The 7,995-nt window shown below is 52.6% G+C and overlaps 1 non-coding gene across 1 annotated transcript; it reads right to left on the reverse strand.

The window, feature by feature from the left end:
* Positions 1-7,292: 7,292 nt before the first annotated feature.
* Positions 7,293-7,366, reverse strand: TRNAT-AGU (transfer RNA threonine (anticodon AGU)). The gene has a single exon. It is a non-coding gene; the product is annotated as a tRNA-Thr (tRNA).
* Between the last annotated feature and the right edge of the window lie 629 nt (positions 7,367-7,995).

Here is a 7,995-nt window from a genome sequence, read left to right on the forward strand (position 1 = left end):
TTATTTTCCCCTAGAAATTCTCTGGAGTCCCGCTTGCGCCACTCGTCGAGTGATCTCGCCCGAGATTCTAGAAGAATCATGGGAGGGAACGGTGACTTGTGCTAGATACATCTCCCGTGGACGAGTATCCCCCGTCCCGAATTTGAGAGCACGAGGCCGGACCAACCGCATTGATCGGGAACTCCGTGACTGCAGAGCACACCTGCATGTAGAATGAACAGCGTACGGCCAATGCGCTGGGACCAGCGGGTCCTAATGAAGCAAGAAGCGCGGACATCCAAACAGATCGCTACAAAGAGTGCCCCACTTCAAGGATGCCCAAGCAGTGTCATCATTGGGGGAAATTCCCCAGCCGGAGTTCACAGGGACGCTGAGGAGGTGCCTTTTCGAAAAGTTCAAGTTGCCAACCTTCAGTCCGCGAAACCGTCCTGACTCGAGGAAGCATAGGACATGCCGAGGGAACCTGATCAATCGATCGTTTCCTCCTCCTCTGCCCGTTTCCTCCGTTGTGTCGCGAATTCATCGATTGGCAGGCACCTTCCTCGTTGCCTTTCAGGATTTTTTCATCGGAGACAAGAATCGAGATCTCTCCGGGAATCCGCGCTGCTTGCATTGATCAGGCTCCGTCGACGGAGATGACATAAACTCATGGAATGGTCGCATGCATTGTATCCACGGAGGCCCTCACATGCAGATCTGATCGATTCTTACCACATGGAAAGAGTCTGCGGAGGCCTGACGACTTGATATACAAATGAGCAGTCCCCGCGAGAATTTCGGAAACTGCCAGACGACAGTGTGTTGTTTAGTTTATCAGAAGACAAACGTGCCCATGAAGCGGAGTGGGTTTACCATCAATGCTCATATACAGAGATGCACCGACACTCCTAGGAAGGACGGAGCCGGAAGCCGAATCGATGCACAGCTACAGTACGGAGATGGATACTCCGAGATGTTTCACAGACCACAAATGCAGCAAACTCTTGGCGGTGGCTCAGAGCCGCTGCAAGCTTAATGAAGGATTTCTCTGCAGCGAGTCAATTACGATTTATATAAAAAAGACTAAAATTTTTATGCAACACGTTTTCCTTGAGTGAACCCGCGTTGATTCTGCATTCCACCCATACAGTCAGCGCAAATTTGTGCGAGCAAAATCTATATCAGCTCTTGGAGCAGGTTCCAATAATGCTCCTACTCGAATCCTGCTCTTCTACCCTCAGAGAGCGGAGGATCTTTCGATGTTCTCTTCATTCACCACCCTGACTGAATCCGCTGTGCCTCAAGTCTCAAGGGAGATATTTTCTGATCTCTGTCCAGGAATTAGACTGGGCGAGTTTCCTCACCTGAATATTATCCAAACCTGAAATCATGCGGAATCGAAGAAGCTTTTCCTTCGGGACTCTCTTCCTGGAGAAGATGATGGAGAATGATTCGCCCTGATGCTGAAGATCATCTGCGCGACACATTAGGGAGCTCATCTGCGGTGCAGTTCGATGATTCATGAGGAGAAGTCGAGACTAATCATTCCGAAACGCGACCCGCCATGCGGAGTTCGAGGGGGTCACGATCCCGCCTACAGATTCCCCGCATTCCGTGTGAGGTCCTACGCTCCGTGAATAATGCGCAATCCACGATAGAATCGTAGGTTCTGGAATGTGGTTCCCGCAGAGAAGAATCGCTCCGAGGGACTTCATTTTCCGAGAGACGAACGAGCGTTCGGGCTCTGTGGACCGCAGTTCCTGTAGATTTGAGCGGAAGTGCGCGTTACGAACGCCGGGGAATGAGTCTGAGATCGTGTTGGTTTTGCGCGACGATCCGCCAACAGGAAATGACACAGCTTTCGTCACAGATCGAAACCAGCTCTCGAAGCGGCGGCGTCGGCGTCGGGTACAGTTGAGCTGCCGCCGACATATATCCTGAGCTTTGTAAACTCGATTGTTGTTTCGCAAAGCAGATTCGAGTCCTTCCAGTCCGACGAGGACGGGAGGGGGACTTCTCTTCGCAGTCCCCTCCCTGAATTTCCACCGTACGAGTTCGATGCCAATTGCCAGCGGAGGCTCCGTTCCTTGTCCCGCTCGAGTGGGCTTACATCGACTGGCCCCTAAAATGGCTCAAGCAAGAACAAAAGCCCAAGAGAATCTTTATTAAAACGCTCCAATATCGGCAGTTCCCTCCAGGGTGAGGAGGGCCGTGACAACAGGGAACCTGCAAGATATTGTACACGGAAGCGTAAATCGGTCTCGAGGACAGAATTGTGGGGCTTTCGAGTGTTTTCAGTGAGCTCTCGAACGAAGCCACTCAATCCGCGGAGCATCGTAGCGGATGACGTAGCCTGGAAATTTCCGGATTGGTTTAGAGCCTGTGCGACGCAATCTCCGGAACGAGTCGGAAACTCGAAGCTCCCCGAAAAAAATTCGCCGGAGGCTTCATTTCCTTGAAACAAGATCTCGCACAATACGAGCTCCCCCGGGGATTAGATGTTCCGTTGATAGAAATTTCAGCAGATCCTGATTGACTTTCTTTGCGGATCGCGCGAGGAGCTGTAATCGCAGGTACGCTCTCGGAGCAGCTCGGTCGCGCGCGGAGAACTGTAATCGACCGCCGGCGTTGAGGGACCATCCGCGCGGAGTCGACTCCGCGTGGAGAGCCCGACAAGCATTTCCGAAGGAGTGGTGCCATTGTCGAAAGGCGTCCCCCTCTTGCATGCCCCACTTCCTGATGAGTTTCCTGTTCGTCGCCGAGGCACGCAACGCAACGACATAACGAAGCGAGACCATAGCCGGGCAGCCGTCGAAAGCCGAGCTCTATACTGCAACATAGCGGCATCTACCTCATCAGAGTGATTCAAGGACATCCGAGCGAGCAATTTTCGGACGGGGAAAAGTTCCGTTCCAGATGAGCCTAGAGGGGAATCTGGAAATTGTACACCAGCGGCCACCCTCTGTTTTCCTGCGCATATCTGATCCTCGACGACTCTCCTTGCGCCTCCTCGACCATTCTTCCTCCGGTTGCGAGGCGCTTGCCACTTCGCTGCCAAATTGCGTGAATTTGCTGCTCAGGCACGTCGCGGTATATATCGAATATTCAGAGACATGCCTCCCGCATGATGCTATGCAATGATGAAATAGTGGCTCGGAAGGTCTTATAATACATTCTCATCGATTCTCGGATAGAGCTTATGTGGGTGAATCGAGATGTCGAGCTTCCTCAGCGTCGAACGGAGTTCAACAGCGTCTTACCAAAGTTCCGGTACACGATCCCCCGCGGAGGCGCACCTCTCGGACATCTCTCGAGTTTCGTACCCGAGACTGCCACGCCGTCAGTGCTCCCTCGCGCCAAAAGCTGCTGCAGATTCGCACCTTTGGAAACCCGGAGCCTCACAGATCCATTCCTGCGGTCCATGGTGAGCAGGACGGAGTTCCCTCAACAGCTGATGACGTTGTTCCGGCTCCGAGATCTCCAGGGTGAGAAAATGACGCACGTGAGGGAGGACGGAAAAGCACCGAATGCAGGCGCTCGGGTTTCGGCGGGTATCAATCGATTGTTGTCAATGCGCCCCGACCCGTGAGTTTCTTCGAAAGGTTAACGAAGTCGAGAAATTCCTCCAAAACAGAAAAAATCGAGGCACACCACGCTCGGTTCCACTCCGAACACGGAATTAATTGTTCGGAACGGAACTATTATTTTCGAAACGTTTTGTTAGTTTAATTTGCACGTCGTTGGTCCGATCACAGCGAATCAGGGCTTTTTCGACTCGGACGTGACGGTCGGAATGTGAATGATTCTGACCCCATGTTCTGTCGGACGCCCTGGATATCCCGGATCGTCTTCCCCGCGTTATGTTTCTAGTCGGGCACGGTACTGGCAGACTCGTCTGAACCATTTTTGCTCCTGATTTATTCATCGCTGTTCCGCTCGGAGTCGCCGCCCCAAAGCCATGGGATGGGGAAAATGGATTATCGCTCATCGCTTGTCATCAGGACGGGTTCGTCACCACGTCAAGGAATTATGTCACTGGAAAATCGAGCAAGTGAGAATTTGCATAAATTCGCGGGATCTCTGGGGACCCGGTGCTAGCCGGAGGGCTCGCTCTGGGCCGCCCAGGTATGACAAGCTGCCAGCTGAATCCATTGAAGACAGCGACATAAAGTTGATCGACAACAGCCGCGAAATTATTTCCACTGTGCTCCTGTCGAATATGATTTCCATCGGTCGTTCACGAACCCATCCAGTCGAGCGGCGTCTGACTGGAGGAGAAAAAGGGGACAGATTCCTGACCAAGCGAAACAACGATTCTTTTTTCCACGGAAATCGGTAATGGTTCTTGCCGCTCATTGAACATGGGGTATGATATCATGGACTGATATAATGCTAGAGCACAGAACCTTGGAGAATTCCGATTCCGGCACCGCCGTATCTAATTGTGAGTCTGGTCCTTTGCGATCCGGATCGACGAGAAACGAGAGGGAAATTTCACCGATTCGAGCTCCTCTCATCCGACAAAGACTCTTTCCAAATCCTGAATTCGAGGAACAGCTTTCCACGATTGCCATCATAGGAACAGCCGATCTCATCGTTCGGGCCGAATTCGGAAGAAAGCATTTTCCGTGCATTCCGTGTCTACTGGTGCGATGAGCATGCGGGAGCTTGCCGAACACCGAGCGTTCACGACCTCTGAGCGACAGGATCGATCCCACTCATGGCTGTGTGTAGAAAAATCGGACAAACATTCGGAGCGGTAGTCCAGCCTTTATCGGCGGTATCGAATAACATCCACGGAAGTTCGCGTTGACGTCGGATGCACGACGACGTTTTCGTGGAATTTCCCCTGGAAGAGCAGAGCGCTCTTCAAATCCGTCCCCGTAATACGAAACTTAGTGGTGCTCCGCGGACAGACTTTCCGAGGGAGCGGATTGAACGCACAAAAGGAGCTAGCTTGAAACAAAGCCGCACATGAGACACTCTCAGGTCACCCTTCAAGAATATTCCCAAGGCCGTACCACAGTTTGGCAGGCGGATATTCGCTTGCTAGGAGGGAATCTCTCGGGGAAGATCTACGGAGGTTACAAGGGGGATGTCTTTCCGTGGGGAGGGGGCGGGGGTTGCGTCGCGCGGTTTTCTTAGACAAGAACATTGGAGGCGGAAACTCGAAGCACCTGGAATGTTCACTCCGAGCCTCGCCAGAATATGCAGATCAGTCATTTAGTTAATGGAGAGCAAGTGTTCGCTCACAGTACATCCTCCCCGTTCCCGCTATCGCGCGCGACCTATTTCCAGGAGATCGCCATTCTCTGACTCAGAGCAAAGTAGTCGTACCTTTGCGGATCCTGATGATGAAAATGGTGATCTTGGCTTAGTACGTGCACGTTGACGGCAGCACCGGACGGCTCAGTCTCCTCGAGAGGCTGTGTCGTCGTTTCTCGAGATCTCCTGCAAAGACAGACGCACTCCGATCGGTCTCTTCTCCGCCAGCTTCGAGTTTCCACGGGAGTTATTCGTCAGCGGACCCTCTCCGAAGCGGCTTGCGCGTCTGTCCCCCGTCCGCCGGTGAGGTCGGCTTTGCTTCATAGCGCGTCCTCTGCTGTCAACTGTTCGAGCGATAAGCAGCGGAGGGAACAGATGTGGTAAACGTATGGCCGCGCTATCTCGGTCCGGGGAAGGGCGTATGGACTGCTAATTAATGCCTGACTGAGTCCGCTCCGACCACCAATGAACGAGCGATGTCGTGCGAGGTGTGCGCATGATGAATAGTTTCTCCAGCAGCGGTGTCAGATAGCATACGTTTGGGATCGCGGACAAAAAAAGAATGCGACGCCCATACAAATATCGACTCGATCTCGACGCGTTTTCCTTCGTCATTGGTTTGCTCGTGATTTTTGACGACCACATTTATCAGCGATGAATTCAGTTACAAAACGAGCACGGGACGTTTTTCGAAAGACAAACGGGAAATGCGTCAGGGTAAGCTGAAAGCTCGCATTCCCGTTACAGCAACGCTCTGTGACGGAAAACGCGATACGGACCCTGACCTTTCGGAGACGACTGACGCACGTTTTTGCGAACGAGCCTGGAGCCGTTCTAGTCTGGCCTTGATGGCGCATGAAAGGCCTAGTTGCGAAGCCTTCTCCGCTGCAAGTGAAATACTCGGGTACTCGGCCACCTCTCGCAACCCATTCGCTCTCAAAACCCAATATGCATCTCACGAGAGTTCTAGGGATGGGAAAATATCATGCTCAGCTCTCGGAGACTCGTACGTCTTCCATCCCGCATGTGAGAATAATTGAACATCCTTATCGCATGGCGGAACAAAGGAGAATAATAAACTCTTGCTGTAGGATAGAGGCTCGTATGCTTTGAGAAATCGAGGGAAATAGATTTTATCGAAAGAGAAGGAACGGCTCTCAACAGACGGAGCTGAGGTCTCGTCGGCTAGGTGACCGTTCTTTCTGCTGCTGTGATTTGCTGACTGGTACAAATGCTGATGTTGATGCTGACTTCTGAATCGGGTGCCGGCCAGTAGTGCGCGAGAGGATGAATAGAGAAGCCGATTAGATAGCGACGGGTCCGTTGGAAACTCACACGAACAAGCAACCTCGGACACACTCACCCCGCGGTTCCGACCCACGTGGTCACTCGACTCACTCGCCTTTGCAAGCTCGAATTCAACGCCCGACTCTCGGATCCTGGACCCGAAATGAGTTTCACGCAATGTTACAAGCGAAGCGAGCTCGCTCGCTGGCGCGGCGTCTGTCTCTTCCGATAACGCGGTACCATATGTGTGAGGCTCTTGAGCACCCGACCTGATAGCCGGAACATTTTCCCTGGTGAATCCCGAGGAAAAACTTGAATTATCTATCTGATAGTAAATCGGACGGCAGGCTCGAAATCCCCAACTTCGGAATCGGTTTTACAGGCTTGCATCCGGAACGAGAGCGAGTGAAATCAATCGCGCACCGGAACACGCGAACCCATCATGGGAGGAACCGTATGCGGTGGACGGGACGATTTTTCAGTTGTGAGAAAGCATTCCTCATGACTCCTTGCCATTATTCATCAAATCATGCACAGGATCCACGGGAGAGAACGAAATTTCCGCATCGCGCATCAGAAGTCATGCGATCATTTTTCTCAAGATTTCGCTGCGACGTGAAAATGATGAATCACAGTGCGAAGTCTCGCGCTGCACACGAGTCACAAGGCCTACCGTTCAGGTGCCGGAAACGGCAAGAAGCACGGTCTGACGGAGGCGGTTCGCTCTTCGACGCAGCTCGGTACGAGCACCGAGAAAAAGAAGGCTCCGGCGAGATTCGAACTCACGATCTCCTGTTTACTAGACAGGCGCTTTAACCAACTAAGCCACGGCGCCGGCGCCTCATGGGCGTCTGTACACCGAGCTCAATCCATTTGACTCCGCTCTGCGCATCTCGGAGCCGATAGTTCTCGACTCCCGATGAAACAGGTTTCGCAGGACTGATGTTCAATATGATGAAATATTTCTAGTAATCCACTATCAAGTATGCTGTCAACATATGCGATGACGTTCCTGTATTCCCAGCCGATTCTTCCGACCATTATCGATGTCCGTGCGCAGGGCCGTACAAAGCATCAGCGGCCGCCCGACTGTCGCTAGCAATGGCGACAACTGCTTAATCCGCACAAAGTCATCTGCTTGTGTCCCCGCGACAGCGGAGCGCTATCGCATCTGCTCGAACGCACTAATCAAAGCTGACCCACTGACTGAGATTTGCTCCGACTCGCAGTATCGTCAAGGAGACCATTATCGTTTTTCCTACTTGACTCAGAGCATGTCCAGTCATCCAGTTTGATCCGTTGAGGAGCGATTCACAAATTGAGCCTTATCGTGACGGTGACCTCCTGCTCGGATTCTTGGAGGAGGACGAGCGATTCGCGGTCTCCCACCCCCTGCGCCGTGGTGCACTGCAGCGTCTCGGTGTTTATCGGTGTTTCGCTCTCGCTAGAATGGCTTCCCGTGGG

This window comes from Galendromus occidentalis, unplaced genomic scaffold (genome assembly GCF_000255335.2).
Source record: "Galendromus occidentalis unplaced genomic scaffold, Mocc_1.1 scf7180000077495, whole genome shotgun sequence".
NCBI classification, from domain to species: domain Eukaryota; kingdom Metazoa; phylum Arthropoda; class Arachnida; order Mesostigmata; family Phytoseiidae; genus Galendromus; species Galendromus occidentalis.